Consider the following 23,158-nt stretch of genomic DNA (forward strand, 5'->3'; position numbering starts at 1 on the left):
ATATTCAACATCACCCAGTTGCATAACTTGTGGTAGGTGTGCATTCCCCCACAATGGGGTATACTGAACTGCTTGGGATACTCCAACCATATATCTAACTTGTTGCCAAATATACCCAAGCATTCTACTGAACGGGTTTATTATTGTTTTCTTCTCCATGATACCAGTTTCGAGAATGTGAAAAAGATCCTCCCAGGGTCTACAGTGCTCCCCAAAAATAGGCCGAATGCATTTATTCTTTCGATTCCTCACACACCATCTCAATTGAGCAGCTATATAATATCCTTTTAGAAAAGGGACAGAGATTCCACCCTCTTCTTTATACAAATATTGTATCTTAATTCTAACTCGTTTGCGCCCCCATATTAGTTCATTGAAGAGGGTCTCTAGCTTATTAAAGAACTTATCTTCTATCGTTATTGGACTAGCATTAAATACATATACACTGCGTGCAGAATTATTAGGCAAATGAGTATTTTGACCACATCATCCTCTTTATGCATGTTGTCTTACTCCAAGCTAATAGGCTCGAAAGCCTACTACCAATTAAGCATATTAGGTGATGTGCATCTCTGTAATGAGAAGGGGTGTGGTCTAATGACATCAACACCCTATATTAGGTGTGCATAATTATTAGGCAACTTCCTTTCCTTTGGCAAAATGGGTCAAAAGAAGGACTTGACAGGCTCAGAAAAGTCAAAAATAGTGAGATATCTTGCAGAGGGATGCAGCACTCTTAAAATTGCAAAGCTTCTGAAGCGTGATCATCGAACAATCAAGCGTTTCATTCAAAATAGTCAACAGGGTCGCAAGAAGCGTGTGGAAAAACCAAGGCGCAAAATAACTGCCCATGAACTGAGAAAAGTCAAGCGTGCAGCTGCCAAGATGCCACTTGCCACCAGTTTGGCCATATTTCAGAGCTGCAACATCACTGGAGTGCCCAAAAGCACAAGGTGTGCAATATTGAAAGACGACCACCACTGAACAAGACACACAAGCTGAAACGTCAAGACTGGGCCAAGAAATATCTCAAGACTGATTTTTCTAAGGTTTTATGGACTGATGAAATGAGAGTGAGTCTTGATGGGCCAGATGGATGGGCCCGTGGCTGGATTGGTAAAGGGCAGAGAGCTCCAGTCCGACTCAGACGCCAGCAAGGTGGAGGTGGAGTACTGGTTTGGGCTGGTATCATCAAAGATGAGCTTGTGGGGCCTTTTCGGGTTGAGGATGGAGTCAAGCTCAACTCCCAGTCCTACTGCCAGTTTCTGGAAGACACCTTCTTCAAGCAGTGGTACAGGAAGAAGTCTGCATCCTTCAAGAAAAACATGATTTTCATGCAGGACAATGCTCCATCACACGCGTCCAAGTACTCCACAGCGTGGCTGGCAAGAAAGGGTATAAAAGAAGAAAATCTAATGACATGGCCTCCTTGTTCACCTGATCTGAACCCCATTGAGAACCTGTGGTCCATCATCAAGTGTGAGATTTACAAGGAGGGAAAACAGTACACCTCTCTGAACAGTGTATGGGAGGCTGTGGTTGCTGCTGCACGCAATGTTGAGGGTGAACAGATCAAAACACTGACAGAATCCATGGATGGCAGGCTTTTGAGTGTCCTTGCAAAGAAAGGTGGCTATATTGGTCACTGATTTGTTTTTGTTTTGTTTTTGAATGTCAGAAATGTATATTTGTGAATGTTGAGATGTTATATTGGTTTCACTGGTAAAAATAAATAATTGAAATGGGTATATATTTGTTTTTTGCTAAGTTGCCTAATAATTATGCACAGTAATAGTCACCTGCACACACATATAGCCCCCTAAAATAGCTAAAACTAAAAACAAACTAAAAACTACTTCCAAAAATATTCAGCTTTGATATTAATGAGTTTTTTGGGTTCATTGAGAACATGGTTGTTGTTCAATAATAAAATTAATCCTCAAAAATGCAACTTGCCTAATAATTCTGCACTCCCTGTAGTAACATTGGTAGTAACGTCATTTTTATAAGTGCTATGCGGTTGATTTGTGACAGGGGAATTTTTAACCATGTTCTAATTTTTTCCTTAACTCTATCTATTATTGGAAGTATATTCAGTTTCATGTAATGTTCCAGTTTGGTCCCTATCTGGATGCCTAGATATAATAAGGAGTCTACTAGAGTCAATATGCTAACCCGAAAATTATGAGCGGGCGGGACCGGACGTCTTAATGGGAGAAATTTCGATTTTTCCCAGTTTATCTCCTATCCAGATAGGCATCCAAATTCGTCCAGGCTTTCCATAACCCTGGGCAAGTTCATATACCCTCTCCCCAGAAAAAGTAACATATCGTCCGCATAGAGACTTATTTTGTCAACTTCTCCCTCGCACCCAAAACCCGGTATTTCCCCATCTGCTCTGATTTTACATGCCATTGGCTCCAAGAACAACGAGAAGAGCAAGGGGGAGAGGGGGCAACCCTGACGTGTTCCTCGGGTCAGGGGGAAGGGGACAGAATATTCACCATTGATTCGGACCCTGGATACCGGGTTTTGATACAGAATGCGAACCCATCTGGAGAAATATTCACCTATTTAAACCCAAGACATTACTCTCCAGAGGAAGGGCCACTCCACCCTGTCGAAGGCCTTGGCGCCGTCCAAGGACAGGATGGAGCAGTCCTCCCCATCCCCCATCTGGACGTTCAGGAAGGCCCTCCTTACGTTGTCCTGTATATTCCTTTTGGGAATAAACCCAGTTTGGTCCGCATGGACGACTTTGTGGAACTGTTTTTAATCTATTGGCTAATAATAGACAGAATTTCGTACTCTTTGACACGTTGCCTCATTTTGTTTAAGTCGTCTCGGATTACTGAGATATCGGTCTGCACTGCTGCCACCGTCGTTGTCAAGGTACTTAATGATTGATTAGTTGTTCTAACTGCCTCCAGTATACCCGCTAATTTGCAATCAATATTGCTCATCTGGTTGTCTGCTTCTGATGCCCGATTTTCTCCTGCCCTATTTAGAGGATTTTCGTTCTCTTCATAATCCTCCATCTGTGGTGTTTGTTTCTGATTACTCCTTGTCTTAGTTAATGGAGGTGGGGATTTGAGATATTTATCTAACTGCGTCCTTACGGCACCCCCTTTGGGTGAAGATGTTCCAATGGACTTTCTGTTGGGTAGTTTTGGGGCCATGTTTTTTTTTTTTCCTCCCTTTTATTTATTTATTTTTTTCTCTTTTTTTTCCCCTTCCCCCCTCCTCCCCCTTTCCCCCTCCTCCCTTCCTCCTCTTATGCGGTTGCTTTCAGAATTAATATTACACAGATCTCTGTATTTCTAAATAGACTGTCATAAATGTCCTATGACACAGAAAAATAAATCAGAGAGTCTTACATATCCCCGATCTCCTTAGTTCTTGAGTCCCTAGTTTCCTGGATCACGGATAACTTCGGAGTAGGGTTCTACCGATGTCTTCGGCACGGTCCGCCTACGTTATTCAGCGGCCCTCACTCACACCTACGTTGTTCAGCGGCCTTCACTCACTCACTGGGTGATGGACAAACGCGGCTGCCTGGGGCTCGTAGGTTCAGGGGTCCGGGGCTCAGAGGGATGACAAAGCAGTATTCAGACGGGACAGTACAGTGTCCAGCAGCAAAACAGAGGCAGCACTGGTATATGCTGGTATAACACCCAGGGCAAAGCCCCACAGCTGTATAACCCTCGCAACTATCAGAGCGACTCCACAGGTAAGTCAGATAAAACCGCTAGGCATAGCGGCATAGGGTGGGACAGCGGGCAGGTAAAATGGCAGCAATAGTAGAAGAGAGGAGCAACCTTTCCCAGTCAAACAGCCCCCCGCCTCTTCAAAACAGCCCAGCAAACAAGGCAGGCAAAACGGCACACAAACAGCCACTCCCAGCATACAGCTCAGGGTGGACGGGGTTCCCAAGAACGAAGGAGCAGAGAGGACGTCCACTCACAGTGCGATTCCAAGACTCTGAACGTGTGGAACCTCCAGCCTGGAACAGGCGTGGACCCTGGACGTCCAACTTCCGACGTCGACTCAGCAGGCAGAGCAGCGGTGCCCTGCACGGCAAAGGGCTGGTCCGGCGAGCCCAGCAGACACATCGGCAGGTGCATCGGCGTCTCAGCAGAGGGTTGAGTAGCTCAGCAGCATGATTGCCCGTGCTGCATCAAGGGCCGGAGCTGGAGCCGGCGTTGGGGGCGGGGAGGACCGCTGCACGCCCGTTTGCTTACGTCATGCCGCAGCGTCACCGACCCTCAAATCTGTGTAATGACGTTCCTTAATATCATTATTTCATCTCTCAGGTTATTCATGGAGAAGGTGTGGGATGTAGTTGTCAAAATTCACCCTCTCAGTTTACAGAACTAGGGCAAACACAACAAATCGGAAGTTTTTGTAAAACTTTTTTTTTTTTCAGAGCTTCCTTATCTGAACCTATATGAAATCCACTTAAAGGGTTTGTCTCACTTCAGCAAATAGCATTTATTATGTAGAGAAAGTTAATACAAGGCACTTACTAATGTATTGTTATTATCCATATTGCTTCCTTTGCGGACTGGATTCATTTTTCCATCACATTATACACTGCTCGTTTCCATGGTTACGACTAGAGATGAGCACATTTTTCAGAAATTTTAATCTGGCGGTTTGCCGAATTCTAATTAAAAATTTTGTTTCATCCCAATTTATTTGCGGCGAATTGCGTTAAAAAACTGCTATTTCCTGGCTGCAGAGAGCCTTTATAGTGGTGTAGAACACTGTGCCTTGCAGTAACCTGTGCCTGCATAGGGAGTCTGCTGTGGTAGTGAAACAATACTGTGAGTCAGTATGACATGCAGAGGACAGGCTTCGCTCTTAGAATCACCGCACACTTCACTTATTTGGGCAGTCATGACCTAAACTGACCAAATAACTCAAGTGTGAACTCAATGTTAGTGTCAAGAAGAAGCACAGTCCATTTACACCGTCAGCTGCTTCCACATAGATGTCTATAGAACCTGTTCTATTAAACGCTTATACAAGTAGAGCCCCCCCCCCCCGACAGTGGAGTGGGTGTCAGCAGTAAGTTTGTGTTGATGTCACTGATTATTTTGCCCTTCCTCAGAACAATAACCCCCCAAAAACGGATCCTGTCTGTTGAGCATCTGCCTTCACTCGGTCAGCATTTGGTCAGTAATCCATCAGTATTGCTAATGACAAAAAAACAGGAGTGGATCCAAAACAGAGATGACACGTGAATGGAATATTTGCATGTCTTCTGTGTTTTGTACCCACTCCTGCTTTTGGCTACCAAATCACAAACCATTTCTGATGGGACCATACAGGCCTTACAGCTTCTACACAGACAGGATCTGTTGTACATCTCATTTTTCCTTCCTTCTGACAGATAAGAAGGAGAATCAAATAAATGATGATGGTCAGCCAGGCCGAAAGGCAAAATAGTGGCCCAGTCATGAAGTGGGGAGGGTGGGAACAGCATGAGAAGTCCACAGAGTGACTCTATGACATAGTGGTGAGGTGGAAGCAGCATGAGGAGACCACAGAGTGGCCCAATGACAGAGTCTGGAGGTGGCGGCAGCATCAGGAGGAGGCCACAGAGTGGCACAATGACAGTGTGGAGGTGGTTGCAGCATCAGGAAGCCACAATACACCAAACAAGTTTACATGCATTAGTAAATAATAGAAAATATACACTCTTTATTTATTACCTACATCACATAACATCAATGCAATTAAAAGCAGATCCTAAGCAGCAGCACATGGTAGGTCATGCACCAAAGCAGCAGTACATACATATAACTACTATCATTGTAGCTCCACACAACCGACCAAAAGTACATCAATAGAACTAAGGTCCATTAGACAACGTTCGATGCAGTAATAAGACTGCAAAAGTGCAAGGTGTATAAAACAGACCGACCGCGAGATGGTGCAGCCTCCAATGACTCCCCGATGTGTGTTTCGCCCAATGGATTCTTCAATGGGGCGTGCATCAGGAGGCCACAGAGCGGCACACTGACAGAGTGTGGAGGTGGCAGCAGCAGCATCGGGAGGAGGCTACAGAGTGGCACAATGACAGTGTGGAGGTGGCAGCAGAACACAGTGGCAAGGTGACAGTGTAAAGGTCGCAGCAGCATCAGGAGACCACAAAGTGGCAGAGTGACAGTGTGGAGGTGGCAGCAGCATCTGGAGACCACAGAGTGACCCGGTGACAGAGTGGGGAGGTGGCAGCAGCATCAGGAGAACAGAGTGACCCGGTGACAGAGTGGGGAGGTGGGTGGCAATACCAGTACCAGCTGAAGATGGTTGGTGAAAGAAGAAGCACTTGGCATCATGCAGGTGGCTCAAGAAACCGGTCTCTCTTGTCAAAGTGTTGGTGTGGCACCATGGATGATCTAGTCTGTTGCATCAGGCATTGGTGGGTGGAAATCCTGGCTGATCCACGCCTGATTCATCTTGACAAAGGTCAGACTCTTCACATTTTTGGTGGACAGGCGACTTCTTGGGGTAACTATGGCCCCTGCCGCACTAAACACCCGCTCTGATTCCACACTACTGGCCGGGCAGGACAGCTTTTCCAGGGCAAACACTGCTAGTTGCGGCCACAAATCCAGTTTGGCTTCCCAGTAGTCCAGCAGATCTTCAATGTCGGGTGGCAGGGTACTGCCACCTCCTGCTGGTTCAGGTCCTGCTCCAGGTCTAGCTGCTGCTGCTCTGCTGGTTAGTAGTTTCTTTGCTAGGTGGGTGAAGAAAGCTGCTCATCAGCGACTCTAGACTCAAGTTGCTGCTGATGGAGCTCGAACTGCTCCTAACCCCTCACCCTGCCACAGCAGCCATGGCAGAGGAACGTAAGCGCAGAGGACCCCCCGGACAGACCTGTGAGAGGATGGACGATGGCGCAGATAGGCAGCGGCCAACTGACTACATAGGATGTCTCTATAGTAGTTCAGTTTGTCCTCCCTCTCAGCGGGTGTAAAAAAAAAGGCCCCCATTTTGGACCGGTAGTGAGGGTCCAACAAGGTGGAGAGCCAGAAGTCATCCCTCTGCCAAATGGTGACAATTCGGCTGTCACTACGCAAGCAAGTGAGCATGCATCGGGCCATTTGTGTAAGTGTCTCAGAGGGACTCCCTGTCTGGGTCCTCTGCCTTGTCTTCCTCATTACCGTGTAGCTCCTCTAGCTGCTGCTGCTCCTCCTCTCCTGTCACCTTTGTAAAAAAAAAACACCCATTTCGCTAAACATTGCTTGTGCTCCAATGTCCTCCTCCTCCAGTTCAGCCCCCCACAGAGCTCATGTGGCCGTGAGATCTAGGTGCCACATCTCCAGTCCCCTGACCAGCCAGATTTACCAGCATCTGTTCCAGGACATGAAGCAGTAGAATGATATTGTTCATCCCGTAGTCCTGGCAACTGACAAATAACGTGGCCTCCTCAAAGGGCCTGAGCAAACGGCAGGTGTCACACGTGAACTGCCACTGGCTGACATAAAAGTTACACAGAGGAGTACTCCTGTCTCCTTGGATCATCAAGAAATCGTTTATGGCCTTTCTCTGTTCGTAGTCCAATATAGTCGGTCCAACATGCAGGGTGGAATTCCAATGGGTGGAAACGTCGCATATCAGCCTATGTTGGGGTATTGTCCCTGACCGTAGTTACAGCTCCACACGTCGGCGCTGCCGTGCACTTTGGCAGACACCGACAGGCTCAAGGACTGGCCCACCTTCTGTTCTACATGTGTGTGCAGGGGCTTTTTGGCAAAGAAATGACGGGGTGGGACTCTCCATCTCGGTTTGGCACAAGCCATCAGTTCACTGAAAGGTGCAGAGTCCACCACTTGGAAATGGAGGGACTGCAGCAACTTGGCCAGGAGCACATTCAGCTTCTGCACCGTTGGATGCAGGGGCGGAAATACTGCCTGTGCAGCTGGTTCAGCTGTACAGGGGCCCAGCGTGCGAGGGGGCCCATACAGCTTGGAATGGTCTACTGGTGAGCGGGGCCCCCTTCCTGAACTTCAGACTGAAAGATAATGTGCAGCTCAGGACTAATTCATACTAGAGTTAACAGGTTTTAGTGTAAACAGCACTCCTGGTCAGTAAGGCTGTATCCACAGGGTCTGAGTTTTACAAAATCTCGGCAAAAAAACACCGCAATTTTACGCGATTTTCTTGAAAATAGGACCTTGTGGACCCAACCTTACTGACCAGGAGAGCTGATTGGTCTGAAAACTGTTACTCAAAAGCACTGATAGGCTCTCCTCCAATAAGCCAGCACTGCTAATCAGTAAGGAAGGAAAGACCCACTGCTGCTGTGTGGAGACCGAGCCCTGCTACAAGAAGGGGGAGGAGCCTGGCTGAGGACACGAGAAACAGCAATACAGCCAGGAGGTGAGGAAGGGATCTGTATGTAATGTAGTGTAAAATAGTTCCTGCATGTATGACAGTGTGTGTATGTGACAGTGCCTGCATGTGTACAATTGTGTATGTGACAGTGCCTGCATGTGTGAGGATGTATGACCGTGTGTATGTGATAGTGCCTGCATGTGTGAGGATGTGTATGTGAGTGCCTACATGTGTGAGGATGTATGACCGTGTGTATGTGACAGTGCCTGCATGTGTGAGGATGTGTATGTGAGTGCCTACATGTGTGAGGATGTATGACCGTGTGTATGTGACAGTGCCTGCATGTGTACAAATGTGTATGTGAGTGCCTTGCATGTGTGAGGATGTATGACTGTGTGTATGTGACAGTGCCTGCATGTGTACAAATGTGTATGTGAGTGCCTGCATGTGTGAGGATGTATGACCGTGTGTATGTTACAGTGCCTGCATGTGTGAGGATGTGTGAAAAAGAGCGGTTGCATGTGTGAAAGTCCAGTATGTGTGTTAGGGCTCATTCAGATGGCTGTATGAAGGAGTCCGCATCTGTTCTGCAATTTTGCAGAATGGGTGTGGATCCAATCATTTCAACGGGTATGCAGAAGATGCGTGCGTCACATTGTGTGTTGTCCACATCCACGTCCTTTCCGCAGCCCCGCAAAAACAATACATGTCCTATTTTTGTCCGCAATTGCAGACAAGAATGGACATTTTCTATCATAGGATGCACATGGCCAGTCTCCGTGTTTTGTGGATCCGCAATTTGCGGACTGTAAAGCACAGCCATTGAAATGGGCCCTTAGGCTGGCACCACAAAGTGGCTGTGGCTGCAACACACATTATGCAGCCAAAGATTGCAGCGATACTACGATACATCACAACTAGTAAAAGTAAATGAGGTCTTGACCTGACTGTCGCCAAAAGCACTGTGTAGCCTTAAAGGGGTCACTGTATCTATTGTATATATTTACGTCTGTATGTGTGGTTTGGGAAGGGGGCCCAGGCACATTCTTTGCACAGGGGCCCTCTGCTGTCTTTGTCCGCCCCTGTTTGGATGAGTCCACTCATACTGTTGTCTCTTGGCAATTGCTTCGGTGATCGATTGCTGACAGAATGACTGACGAGTAGCAGGAGCATCGGGACCAGCAGATAATGGGAAGGACAGACAGCTCCCTTCGGCTGAGGTGGTGGAGCCTTGACTGCCTGAAACCGGGTGTGTGCCACTGTGTGATGCAACGGTTTCCGTGGCAGGCTGGACCACCACATCGGAGCTACTGTTCTCCCAGGCCACTTTATGGTGACGCTGCATATGCTGATGCAGGGCCGTGGTGCCAACATTGGCACCATGGCCACGCTTCACCTTCTCCCCCCAGATTCTACATATGGCCATGTTCACCTCCTCCGGCACCTTAACAAAAAAAACTACCACACCGCAGAGTAGGTGATTTTACCCCTAACACTACGCACTGACTGACTGCTACCGCCGCTGCTTCCGTGAACCCGTGCACCACTACTTTCCGGGCAGGTAGGCCCCTGCGAAGTGGGTGGTCTACCCCGGGCACGTTTTGCTACCGACCTCCCACTGCTGCCACCCTGCTGACTCCCGCCCATGCTAGTGACTTGTCTGGCTCCACCGCTGCCTCGCGGGCAAACTGCCAGCCTCTTCTCCTGATGATGATGAAGCGCCTAATTCACCGGGCTCCCAAGTGCGATCAGCTACATCATCATCATCATCATCGAGTACTGCCTGCACATCACTGATGTCCTCCTCAACGGTCTGACACTAATAGTGTAAACATAACGTCTCCCAAAAAAAATTGTGGTAAGCTGATACTGTGCCAAGGTGCCCCCACAGTAAAAGTGCTCCCAAAAGTCCCACCAATAGGAATAATTCTCTGCTAGAGCACACATGGTAGTAATAGTGCTCCTACAGTACCCCCAACATGTCCCCACTGTGCCCCCAGAAGTAATAATACTCCCATAGTGCCCATACTAGTAATCATATTCCCCCTATACCCCCAGTAGTAATAAAGACCACCATAATGCCCCCCAGTAGTAATAATTCTTATAATGTGACAGTGCAAAAAATACCCCCTTTTAATGCTCTCAGTTGAGCTAATGTCCCCATAGTGCCCCCATAATGTGCCAGTATAAAATGCCCCATATATAATGCCCCAGTAAAATACACCTTCTAATACTCCACAAAAGGCTTTAGAACATATAACTGCACCGCTGAACGGCAAATATATTTTTCTTTTTTCCGCTTATACACTCCACAAAAGGGCTTTAGAACAAATAACTGCACGACTGAATGTCAAATATATTTTTCTATTTTCCACCTATACACTCCACAAAAGGCTTTAGAACATATAACTGCACCGCTGAACGGCAAATATATTTTTCTTTTTTCCTCTTATACACTCCACAAAAGGCTTTAGAACATATAACTGCACTGCTGAACGGCAAATAGGCCCTAACTTTTTTCCATTTATACACTCCACAAAAGGGCTTTAGAATATATAACTGCACCGCTGAACGGCAAATATATTTTTCTTTTTTCCACTTATACACTCCACAAAAGGATTTAGAACATATAACTGCACCGCTGAAGGGCAAATATATATATTTTTTTTCCGCTTATACACTCCACAAAAGGCTTTAGAACATATAACTGCACCACTGAACGGCAAATATATTTTTTTGTTTTGCCACTAATACACTACAAAAAGGATACACTCCACAAAAGGCTTTAGAACATATAACTGCATCGCTGAACGGCAAATAGGCCCTTTTTTTTTTTTCACTTATACACTCCACAAAAGGCTTTAGAACATATAACTCCACTGCTGAACGGCAAATATATTTTATTTTTCCATTTATACACTCCACAAACGGGCTTTAGAACATATAACTGCACCGCTGAACGGCAAATAGGCCCTAATTTTTTTCCACTTATACACTCCACAAAAGGCTTTAGAACATAAAACTGCACTGCGGATGGGCAAATATATTTTTCTTTTTTCGACTTATACACTCCACAAAAAGGCTTTAGAATATATAACTACACCACTGAATGGCAAATATATTTATATTTTTTCCACTTATACACTCTGCAAAAGGACTTTAGAACATATAACTGCACCACTGAACGGCAAATATATTTTTTTGTTAGCCACTAATTCACTACAAAAAGGTTTTTATAACATATAACTGCATCGCTGAACGGCAAATAGGCCCTTATTTTTTTTCACTTATACACTCCACAAAAGGCTTTAGAACATATAACTCCACCGCTGAACGGCAAATATATTTTATTTTTCCATTTATACACTTCACAAAAGGGCTTTAGAATATATAACTACACCACTGAATGGCAAATATATTTATCTTTTTTCCACTTATACACTCTGCAAAAGGACTTTAGAACATATAACTGCACCGCTGAACGGCAAATAGGCCCTAATTTTTTTCCACTTATACACTCCACAAAAGGCTTTAGAACATATAACTGCACCGCTGAACGGCAAATTTATTTTTCTTTTTTCCACTTGTACACTCCACAAAAGGCTTTAGAAAATATAACTGCCCCGCTGAACGGCAAATTAATATTTTCCCCCTCTTAAACACTGTACAAATGGATTTAGAACATATAACTGTACCGCTGAACGTCAGATAGGCGCTTATTTTTTTCCATTTATACACTCAACAAAAAGCTTTAGAGTATATAACTGCACCGCTGAACAGCAAATATATTTTTCTTTTTTCCACTTATATACTCCACAAAAGGCTTTAGAGCATATAACTGCACCGCTGAACAGCAAATATATTTTTCTTTTTCCACTTATACACTCCACAAAAGGACTTTAGAACATATTACTGCGCTGCTGAACGGAAAATAGGCCTTTTTTTCCCCCACTTATACACGACACAAAAGGCTTTAGAAAATATAACTGCACCGCTGAACGACAAATATATTTTTCTTTTTTTCCACTTATACACTCCACAAAAGGGCTTTAAAACATATAACTGCACCGCTGAATGGCAAATATATTTTTCTTTTTTCCACTTGTACACTCCGCAAAAGGGCATTAGAACATATGACTGCACTGCTGAATGGCAAATATATTTTTATTTCTTTCACTTAGAACATATAACTGCACCACTGAATGGCAAATATATATTTCTTTTTTCCACTTATACACTCCACAAAAGGCTTTAGAACATATAACTGCACTGCTGAACGGCAAATATATTCTTCTTTTTTCAACTTATACACTCCACAAAAGGGCTTTAGAACATATGACGCACCACTGAAGGGCGAATAGGTCCTAATTTTTTTCCACTTATACACTCCACAAAAGGCCTTAGAACATATAACTGCAACTCTGAATGGCAAATATATTTCTTTTTTCCACTTATACACTTCACAAAAGGCTTTAGATCATATAACTGCACCGCTGAACGGCAAATACATTTTTATTTTTTCCACTTATACACTCCACAAAAGGGCATTAGAATATATAACTACACCACTTAACCGCAAATATATTTTCTTCTTTCCACTTATACACTCCACAAAAGGACTTTAAAACATATAAGTGCGCAGCTGAATGGAAAATAGGCCCTTTTTTCTTTCCACTTATACATGACACAAAAGGCTTTAGAAAATATAACTGCACCGCTGAACGACAAATATATTTTTCTTTTTTCCCACTTATGCACTCCGCAAAAGGGCTTTAGAACATATGACTGCACCACTGAAGGGCAAATAGGCCTTTACTTTTTCTACATATACACTCCAAAAAAGGCTTTAGAAGATATAACTGCGCCGTTGAACGGCAAATATATTTTTCTTTCTTTCACTTATGTTCTCCATAATAGGGTTTTAGAACATATAACTGCATCTCTGAATGGCAAATAGGCCCTTATTTTTTTCCACTTATACACTCCACAAAAGGCTTTACAACATATAACTGCATTGCTGAACTTCAAATATATTTTTCTTTTTTCCTTTTATACACTCCACAAAAGGCTTTAGAACATATAACTGCACCGCTGAACGGCAAATATATTTTTCTTTTGCCACTAATTCACGACAAAAAGGATTTTAGAACATATAACTGCATCACTGAACGGCAAGTAGGCCCTTATTTTTTTTCACTTATACACTCCACAAAAGGCTTTAGAACATATAACTGCACCGCTGAACGGCAAATAGGCCCTAATTTTTTTCCACTTATACACTCCACATAAGGCTTTAGAACATATAACTGCACCGCTGAACGGCAAATTTATTTTTCTTTTTTCCACTTATACACTCCACAAAAGGCTTTAGAACATATAACTGCACCGCTGAACGGCAAATTAATTTTTTTCCCTCTTAAACACTGTACAAATGGCTTTAGAACATATAACTGTACCGTTGAACGTCAAATAGGCCCTTATTTTTTTCCATTTATACACTCAACAAAAAGCTTTAGAACATACAACTGCACCACTGAACTGCAAATATATTTTTCTTTTTTTCTCTTATACACTCCACAAAAGGCTTTAGAACATATGACTGCACTACTGAAGGGCAAATAGGCCCTTATTTTTTTCCATTTATACACTCCACAAAAGGCTTTAGAACATATAACTGCACTGCTGAATGGCAAATATATTTTCTTTTTTCCTCTTATACACTCCACAAAAGGCTTTAGAACATATAACTGCACCACTGAACGGCAAATAGGCCCTTTTTTTCCCCACTTATACATGACACAAAAGGGCTTTAGAACATAAACCTGCACTGTTGAACGGCAAATATATTTTTCTTTTGCCTCTAATACACAACAAAAAGGACCTTAGAACATATAACTGCACTGCTGAATGGCAAATAAAAAAAAAATTTGTGCCATTAATACACGCCAAAAACGGCTGTAATTTTTGCACTTCACCACACAACGGCTAATATGCCTATTTTTTCCCACTAATACAAGCCAAAAAGGGCGCATAAGGGCAAATAAGACGTAGAAATATTCTTTGTAATAAACTCTGTTAATGGCTGTATCAAACACCACTTGCACCCCAATATCAAGAACGGTTTGCTGGAATTACAGAGCTGTATAATGGCAATTTGGATCCGCAGTCAGTGCAGCAAGGTGTAATAGGATTGTTGCTATTACCCAGGTTGTAACCTCCCCTACTGAACCCTGTTCTACATAAATGCTGTGGAATGATTCCTCCCTATCCTTTCCCTACACCTTGAATAATCTTTCCCTGAATTTGTAAATATTTTTTTTTTAGCACAATGAAGTCTTTCCTAGCACTGTCCCTAGCGCCTGCAAATGGCAGAATCCAAGATGGCTGAGGCTATTTATAGGGCTGTGACTGGCTGCATGCATGGCATTATGGGTGATCCCACGTTCCCAGAGTTCCTTGCTCCATGTCCTCACATGTGCAGCAGCCATTTTAGGAAAAAATTTGATTTGTTACCACGAAGCGTGAGGGAATTTGGATTCGGTGCAAATCAAATTTTTCCTGAAATTTGGATTGAATTCCACTTCATCAACTTTGATTCGCTCATCTCTAGTTACGACCACCCTGCAATTCATCAGTGGTGGTTGTGCTTGCATACTATAGGAAAAAGCACCAGCCCCTCTGGTGGCCAGGACCATGGGAGCTCACATAGCCTACTGCTTTTTACTGTATTGTGCAAGCACGGCCACCGCTGCTGGAATGCAGGGTGGTCATAACTATGGAAACGAGCAGTGTATAATATGATGTAAAAATTTATCCAGCCAGCAAATAAAGCAATATGGATAATAACAATACATTAGTAAGTTACTTGTATTAACTTTCTCTACATAATAAATGCAAAATGCTGAAGTGATACAAGCCCTTTAAGTTCTAAAATTCTATCCTTATGGGCTCATGCACACCACCAAATGTGTCTAGTGGTCCCATGTGCATGCTGCCATTTTCTTTTTCAAAACGGACAAAAATAGGACATGTTCTATCCCTTTTGCAGGTCCGTGGAACGGTGTGCTGTCCGCATTTTTTTAAGCCCCATCCGATCCCAAAAAATTCGGATCGGATTCAGACCAAACATACAGCCGTGTGCATGAGCCCTATTTCTGAATGTAACCATATTGCACTTAGACCTCAGTTTTCCAGGTACAGAGCTAATGCCTCTTTAATAACGTTACTACTGCATACGTTAGACACATAGTTATAGTGAAATAAACTATTTACTATTTTATACTCTTGTGTATGCTCCCTTTAATGTAACTCATCTCTTTTAGCCACTAGAGGGAGATCTGAAATGAAATATAATTGCCAAGGAGCTTGGCTGTTTGCTGCCAACTAAAGCTGAGTTTACACGCACGCATTTCTTACCAATCAGACCGATCTCACAGATGATGAAATTGCTCTGAGTTGGCAGTTTACGAGTGCAGATATTTTGGGAAGTTAGAACCGATTCTTGACTCGTCTGTTATGGTTGTCCTAAAATAAAACCTTTCTAAACCCTGTAATAGAGTTGTCTTTCAGATGCTGTTTACATGCCACCAGTGTCGGACTTGGGTTTCTTGGGCCCACCAGAGGAAATTATTCTTGGGGCCCAACCCGTATATTATCAATAAAGTCTAATACGTTTTGCTTCAAAGAAATAGACCCCAGTGCAGGGATGCCCAATCTGCAGCCCTCCAGCTGTTGCAAAACGACTACTCCCAGTATGCCAGAACAGCTTACAGCTATTAGGACATGCTGGGAATTGTAGTTTTGCGACAGCTGGAGGGCCGCAGGTTGAGCATCCCTGCCCTAGTGGTATGTGATCGGCTTCAAACGCAGCTCCAAATGGGTTTACTTTGACAGGGCTTTTGGGGCCCACTGTGGTATCAGAGCCAGGGCCCACTGGAGGATCCTCTGGTACTTTGGTGAACCAGTCCTACACTGCACACCACAACCAAGTGATTGATCAGATTTTTACGCACAACAGATCGGTTTTCGGGCAGGTGAGACAGACTGCAACCAGATCAATTACACAGTAGGATACCTGCCATGGAGGCAAACTCCTTCTCCTTCCCACATAAATCCACTGCGTTTTCCTGCAGCAGCCACCAGGCGGGGGCGGGGAGGGGGAGGGATCTCACTGCAAAGAGATCTGCTGCTGCCATTGTATTCAATGCAACTGTATAAATTCCTGTGCACTGAACCTCCTCTAGTGCTGGCTGCAGGCAGACAACTTTATATTATAGTGTATGTGGTGAAGCAAGGGTCTTATGGTTGTATGAGACGTTTGTCAATGTATTTATGCCAGTTGTATGGTGTTAATACATAGAGCAATATGATGTTCAGAATGAAAACCATATAGGCTACTTTCACACTAGCGTTCAGAGCGGATCTGTCTGGGGTCTGCCCAGACGGATCCGCTCATATAATGCAGACTTGGGATCCGTTCAGAATGGATCCGTCTGCATTATATTGTAGAAAAAATTCTAAGTGTGAAACTAGCTTCAGACGGATCCGTCCAGAAGACTTTACATTGAAAGTCAATGGGGGACGGATCCGTTTGAAAATTGAACCATATAGTGTCAAATTCAAACGGATCCGTCCCCATTGACTTACATTGTAAGTCTGGACGGATCCGTTTGCCTCCGCACGGCCAGGCGGACACCCGAACGCTGCAAGCAGCGTTCAGGTGTCCGCTTGCTGAGCGAGCGGAGGCTGAACGCTGCCAGACTGATGCATTCTGAGCGGATCCGCATCCACTCAGAATGCATTAGGGCAGTACGGATGCGTTCGGGGCCGCTTGTGAGCCCCTTCAAACGGAGCTCACAAGCGGAGCCCCGAACGCTAGTGTGAAAGTAGCCTTAATAAAGCGCCGGTTCCATTTTATTTTCTAGCACAGAATTTTGGTAAAGTAAGTAATGCAGAGTGTTTCCTCCACTGTAAATGGGTTGTATCACTAAAATATAACTTAATAACAACAATGAGGAAGGGCTGGAATTGTCTCTGGTAGCCCGAAACGCGTAGACAAGACATGTAACTATTGGATGAGATTTTACCGCAAGCTAAATAAAGTTTTCCTTTTATCCAAGTGAGGCTGGATTTCTTCAATTTTTCGCATCTATGCTACCCGGACCTGACTCGGGTTTTCCGTGCTCACAGGTGAAGGAGTGGGCAGGTGAGAGCTGCTGAACTTTCCTTTTCTATTAATAACAACAATGTACACACCAGTTGGATGATAGTAAATACAATAGAATTGGGATTATTCCCTTCCCCCACGTTTTTTCTTTTTCTTTCTCTCTTCTTCCGTTCATGCATTTGGGGACTAAAAACAAAAATAAAATAAGACATTAAATAAACACTAAATAAACTTCAGATAATACATATGTTCATTTAAGTAGTTGTGGAACATGTAACATAGCCAGTTTTACTTCTTTGCTATAAGGAAAAAGGTCTAAATAGGCAGATCCAGCAGTATGGTTTTTGTTCACTTGTGAGTTTGGATATTTATTCACTTCGGTTCCACGGTAACATCATATGTGTGATCGGGGTGGATGGGGCCCGTTTCACACAGTGCGTTTTATTACATATATATATATACACATATTTGAAAGTTTGAACCAATGCTGTATTGGATCGCAGCCATTCAAGTATTCATATGAATTTTTGGTTTTAATGACTTTTGATATCTACTTTTTGCACAAGGGGTAAAATAAATGTAATATGTGTGCACTGGTCACAGAGGGGTTAATCCCAGCCTCGGTTTGAGATCCTGGAATTATTTCAGCTGTGTGGCTGGTTCACACATGAGGTTACGAGTAAGTCCGAAACTTGTCCGAAACATGTCAACCAAGCGGTGGAGGGAGAAGCTCTCAATGTATGTGAATTGTGACCATTATAAGTAAAGAAAACATCTAGGTTTTATCCTGAATGCTGGAACTTCTCTTTTTTCGTGTTACAAGTAATGCAGAGTGTTTCCTCCACTTTAAATGGGTTGTATCACTTCAGCAAGTGGTATTTATCATGTAGAGTGCAAGCACAACCACTGCTGCTGGATTGCGCAGTGGTCGTAACCCCTAGAAATGAGCAGTATAATGTGTTTGAAAAATGAATCAAGCCAGTATAGTAGGCAATATGGACAATCACAATACATTAGTGAGTGCCTTGTATTAACCACCTCAGCTCCCCTAGCTTAAACCCCCTTATGGGAAAAGTTGACTTTTAGAGAGATATTTCTCTCACCCAGCATGGGTATATGTAAAAAGACACCCCAAAACACATTGCCCAACTTCTCCTGAGTACGGAGATACCACATGTGTGACACTTTTTTGCAGCCTAGGTGCGCAAAGGGGCCTAAATTCCTTTTAGGAGGGCATTTTTAGACATTTGGATTCCAGACTTCTTCTCACACTTTAGGGCCCCTAAAATGCCAGGGAAGTATAAATACCCCACATGTGACCCCATTTTGGAAAGAAGACACCCCAAGGTATTCCATGAGGGGTATGGCGAGTTCATAAAAGATTTTTTTTTTTGGCACAAGTTTGCGGAAATTGATTCTTTTTTGTTTTTTCTCACAAAGTCTCCCTTTCCGCTAACTTGGGACAAAAAGTTCAATCTTTCATGGACTCAATATGCCCCTCATCGAATACCTTGGGGTGTCTTCTTTCCAAAATGGGGTCATTTGTGGGGTGTTTGTACTGCCCTGGCATTTGAGGGTCTCCGCAATCATTACATGTATGGCCAGCATTAGGAGTTTCTGCTATTCTCCTTATATTGAGCATACGGGTAATGAGATTTTTTTTTTCCGTTCAGCCTCTGGGCTGAAAGAAAAAATGAACGGCACAGATTTCTTCATTCGCATCAATCAATGTGGATAAAAAAAAACTCTGCCAAAAAAAAGGAGAGGAAAGGCGTCTGCCAGGACATAGGAGCTCCGCCCAACATCCAAACCCACTCCAGCCATGGCAAACCCGATTTCTCTATTCACATCAATCGATGTGGATGAATAAATCATTGCCAGGATTTTTTATTTTTTTTTAATACAAAGTGTTTGCCAAAGCATATGAACCCCACCCCTCAGCTCATATGCCTCGGCAAACGTATCTTTTTTTACTGCAGAGGAGAAATCTCGTCTTGCAGCGCCGCATACACCGACTTTTGTGTAATCTGACAGCAGCGCAATGCTTCTGCCAGAATGCACATCAGTGCTGCAGCTCATTCATCGGTTAGTCCACCTAGAAGGTAAAAAAAAAAAAAAAAACAGGCCGCAACGCAATTAATTTATTAACATTAACTTTATATAACATTTGAACAGAACATTAACTTTTATAAACTTTATTGAACTTTTGGAACAGAACATGAACTGTTTTGCTTACCTGTGATTTTTTTTACCTTTTATAGGACAAACCTCTCCTTCCCCATGGGACAATGTGCAAAGCGCCCAGAGATGTGGCGAAGTACATTATGCACTTTGTCCCAGGTGAAAGGAGAGGTTTGCAGCAGCTGTGAGTGAAAGGGCCCTAAGAGCCCTGTGTGCCTGTCCTGTGTAACGCAATCCCTATGCTAAGTGTACCTGTGTGTGGTACTTCCGGAAACACTCCCCTAAGCATAGGGCAGGGTGGTCAGGGCAGTCAGGACAGAAATAGCGGGTGTCACGCCTTATTCCACTCCTGCTACAGACACAACATCTTTTTCGGGTGGCGCTTGGGTTGAGGTACCAGTAACGACATTGGGGAAATGTCGCTCGTGTAGACGGCTCACTACACTGGTGGATGGGGCCACGGAACCTCCTGGATACAGGAGGTTCTCGATGATCTCTTCCTGAACTTTGAGGAAGGATCCTGTTCTCCCAGCCTTACTGTAGAGAACAAAACTATTGTACAGAGCCAATTGAATCAAATATACAGACACCTTCTTATACCAGCGTCTGGTGCGTCGGGAAACTAAATAAGGAGCCAACATCTGGTCATTGAAGTCCACCCCTCCCATGAGAAAATTATAGTCGTGGACTGAGAGGGGCTTTTCAATGACACTGGTTGCCCGTTCTATTTGTATTGTCGTGTCTGCGTGAATGGAGGAGAGCATGTAAACGTCACGCTTGTCTCTCCATTTCACAGTGAGCAGTTCTTCATTACACAAGGCAGCCCTCTCCCCCCTTGCAAGATGGGTGGTAACGATCCGTTGGGGGAAGCCCCGGCGACAAGGTCGCGCGGTGCCACAGCAGCCAATCTGTTCTAGGAACAAATGCCTGAAGAGGGGCACACTTGTGTAAAAATTGTCCACATAAAGATGGTACCCCTTGCCAAATAAGGGTGACACCAAGTCCCAGACTGTCTTCCCACTGCTCCCCAGGTAGTCAGGGCAACCGACCAGCTCCAGGGTCTGATCTTTACCCTCATAGACTCGAAATTTGTGCGTATAGCCTGTGGCCCTTTCACAGAGCTTATACAATTTGACCCCATACCGGGCACGCTTGCTTGGGATGTATTGTTTGAAGCCAAGGCGCCCGGTAAAATGTATAAGGGACTCGTCTATGCAGATGTTTTGCTCAGGGGTATACAAATCTGCAAATTTGGTGTTAAGGTGGTCTATGAATTTTGTGGAGCCGGTCAAAAGCTGGGTGGCCTCTGGGACGAGAGGTGCTGTTGTCGCTAAAGTGCAGGAAATGCAGGATGGTCTCAAATCGTGTCCTGGACATGGCAGCAGAGAACATGGGTGTCATGCCCCGCTCTGACGATGTGCGGAGGTCGGCCAGGATAGCAGCACGAGTTTAGTGTTTGTTTTGGAGCCGTGCTGGATCCGCCTCTGATCAGGTGCACTGGGTGGGGTCATTAGTTTAAATAGCACACCATCCCAGTGCTCTGAGCGGATTATAGGAATCACTGTGGTCTTGGAAGCTAAGAAGGAAGGTTGTCTGTTCCAGCTCCGTAAGATAAGTGTGGTTTTAAGTTTGGTTGTTTTGTGTCATCTCTCCCATACAGGTTCTGTGCGAGCAGGCTGCTCCTATTTCCCCTCTTCACATCTCAGGGATTTTAGGGAGTTTCTGCCCAGGCACGGGGACACATCATACCTACCACCAAGGTCTGCATGTGGGCTGAGCAGTGCAGGGAAAGAGGTCAGAGATTAGCTAGGAGGTGACCCTTCCCCTGTCTCTCGCTGTCACGAGGGTGTCAAGAGCCACGTCTGACTCCGTTATACCCGGGGTCAGGAAGTCGCAGCGGGTGGCTGCGCGCTCTATGTCGAAAGATAGTGCTGTTTCTTAATGGTAGCTTTCTGGGTTTGCCTTGCAATCCTTTTTGGCTCACTCAGGGATCCGTAGCTTCTCCTCCTCAGCTGTTTCTTGTCCAGCAATCCCAACCTCCTTATATTCCCATCTCCCACTTCTCTGGTTGCCAGATATAGAGCTTCCTGCCTGGACTTCTATACTGACCCACTGGAGCTGTGTAGCTGTGATTCCTGGTTGTTTTTCCAGAGCGTTACCCTCCGGATCCCTGTTGGGCTTTTGTTGTCCGCTGTTGTCGCCCACCTGGGATTATATGTTTGTCTGTATTGTCTGTCCCCTCCTTGGTGTTTCCCTTTAGTGTTAGTGGTGCGAACTAGTGTTCCCACCACCCTATTCACTACGTAGGGCTCATCCCAGGGAAAGCCAGGGTTTAGGCACGTGATCAGCGTACGGGTGAGAAACCCGTCTAGGGACGTCAGGGCAGTCAGGTGCCAGCCTCAAGGTGAGTTAGGGGTCACCACCTTTCCCTCTCCCTTGGACAGGGCCTTCCCATTTCTCTCCCTTTGCGTCACGTATGTGATCGGCACGCCGGTCATGACACTCGCCCAGAGCCTGGTTGGTGGTTCATTTGTGAGTCTGAGTGCACGTCCGCCGTGACATTATAATCCGCCATACTGTGACTCCCATTACTCAGCGTTTTTTTTGATGGCGTCAATTGAAGCACTGGTTGACCGCTTGCAGGGGCTATCCCTAGAGGTTGTGGAGCTACGTGGTTCGGTCACACGGTGCCAGAATGCTCTGGCAGCTGGTGCAGGTCAAATTTGTGTGGAGCCTAAAGTGGCTCTTCCTGATCGATTTTCAGGAGGTACGGATGACTTTATCCGTTTTAGAGAATCCTGCAAGTTGTACTTTCAGCTGCGTCCATCGTCGTCAGGTGATGAGAGTTAGAGGATAGGTATAGTTATTTCTCTGCTTAAAGGGGACGTGCAATCCTGGGCCTTTTCTCTGCCACCTGGTTCTCGGGCCCTCCGGTCGGTGGAGGAATTTTTTAAGGCTCTGGGATTAATCTACGATGACCCAGATCGGGTCTCGATGGCAGAGTCGAGATTACGTAATTTGTTTCAGGGGGAACATACTGCAGAGGCTTACTGTGTTGAGTTTAGGAGGTGGGCTACTGAATCAGAGTGGAATTATCCCGCGTTACGTAGTCAGTTTTGTCAGGGGTTATCTGAAAGATTGAAGGATGCCCTTGCTTTTCATGAATACCCAGACTCTTTGGAGAACGCCATGTCTTCAGCAGTACTGCTAGATAGACGTATCAGAGAGAGGTATAGGGCTCCCTCCGTGCAAGGTACCCCTTCTGTGAGTGATTTTGTCTCTACTGCCTCCCCGGGTGATGTTACAGGTAACTCTGGGGTAGCAGAGGAACCCATGCAGTTGGGTCAGGTTTCTTGCCATTCTGATAGTAGAGACTTTAGGAAAGTGCACAAACTATGTTACTATTGTGGAAAGAGGGGTCATTTTATTTTTGCTTGTCCTTATGTTAAACCACAGGTGAAAAAG

At 44.8% G+C, this 23,158-nt stretch overlaps 1 long non-coding RNA gene across 1 annotated transcript in view; it reads right to left on the bottom strand.

The window, feature by feature from the left end:
• Nucleotides 1-17,606: 17,606 nt before the first annotated feature.
• LOC121004341 overlaps nucleotides 17,607-23,158 on the bottom strand; it is a 51,093-nt gene continuing 45,541 nt past the window's right edge. The window contains exon 3 of the long non-coding RNA XR_005779692.1: nucleotides 17,607-17,698. This is a non-coding gene — a long non-coding RNA (uncharacterized LOC121004341). The remainder of the gene's footprint in view (nucleotides 17,699-23,158) is intronic.

Source organism: Bufo bufo, chromosome 6 (genome assembly GCF_905171765.1).
Source record: "Bufo bufo chromosome 6, aBufBuf1.1, whole genome shotgun sequence".
Classification (NCBI taxonomy): domain Eukaryota; kingdom Metazoa; phylum Chordata; class Amphibia; order Anura; family Bufonidae; genus Bufo; species Bufo bufo.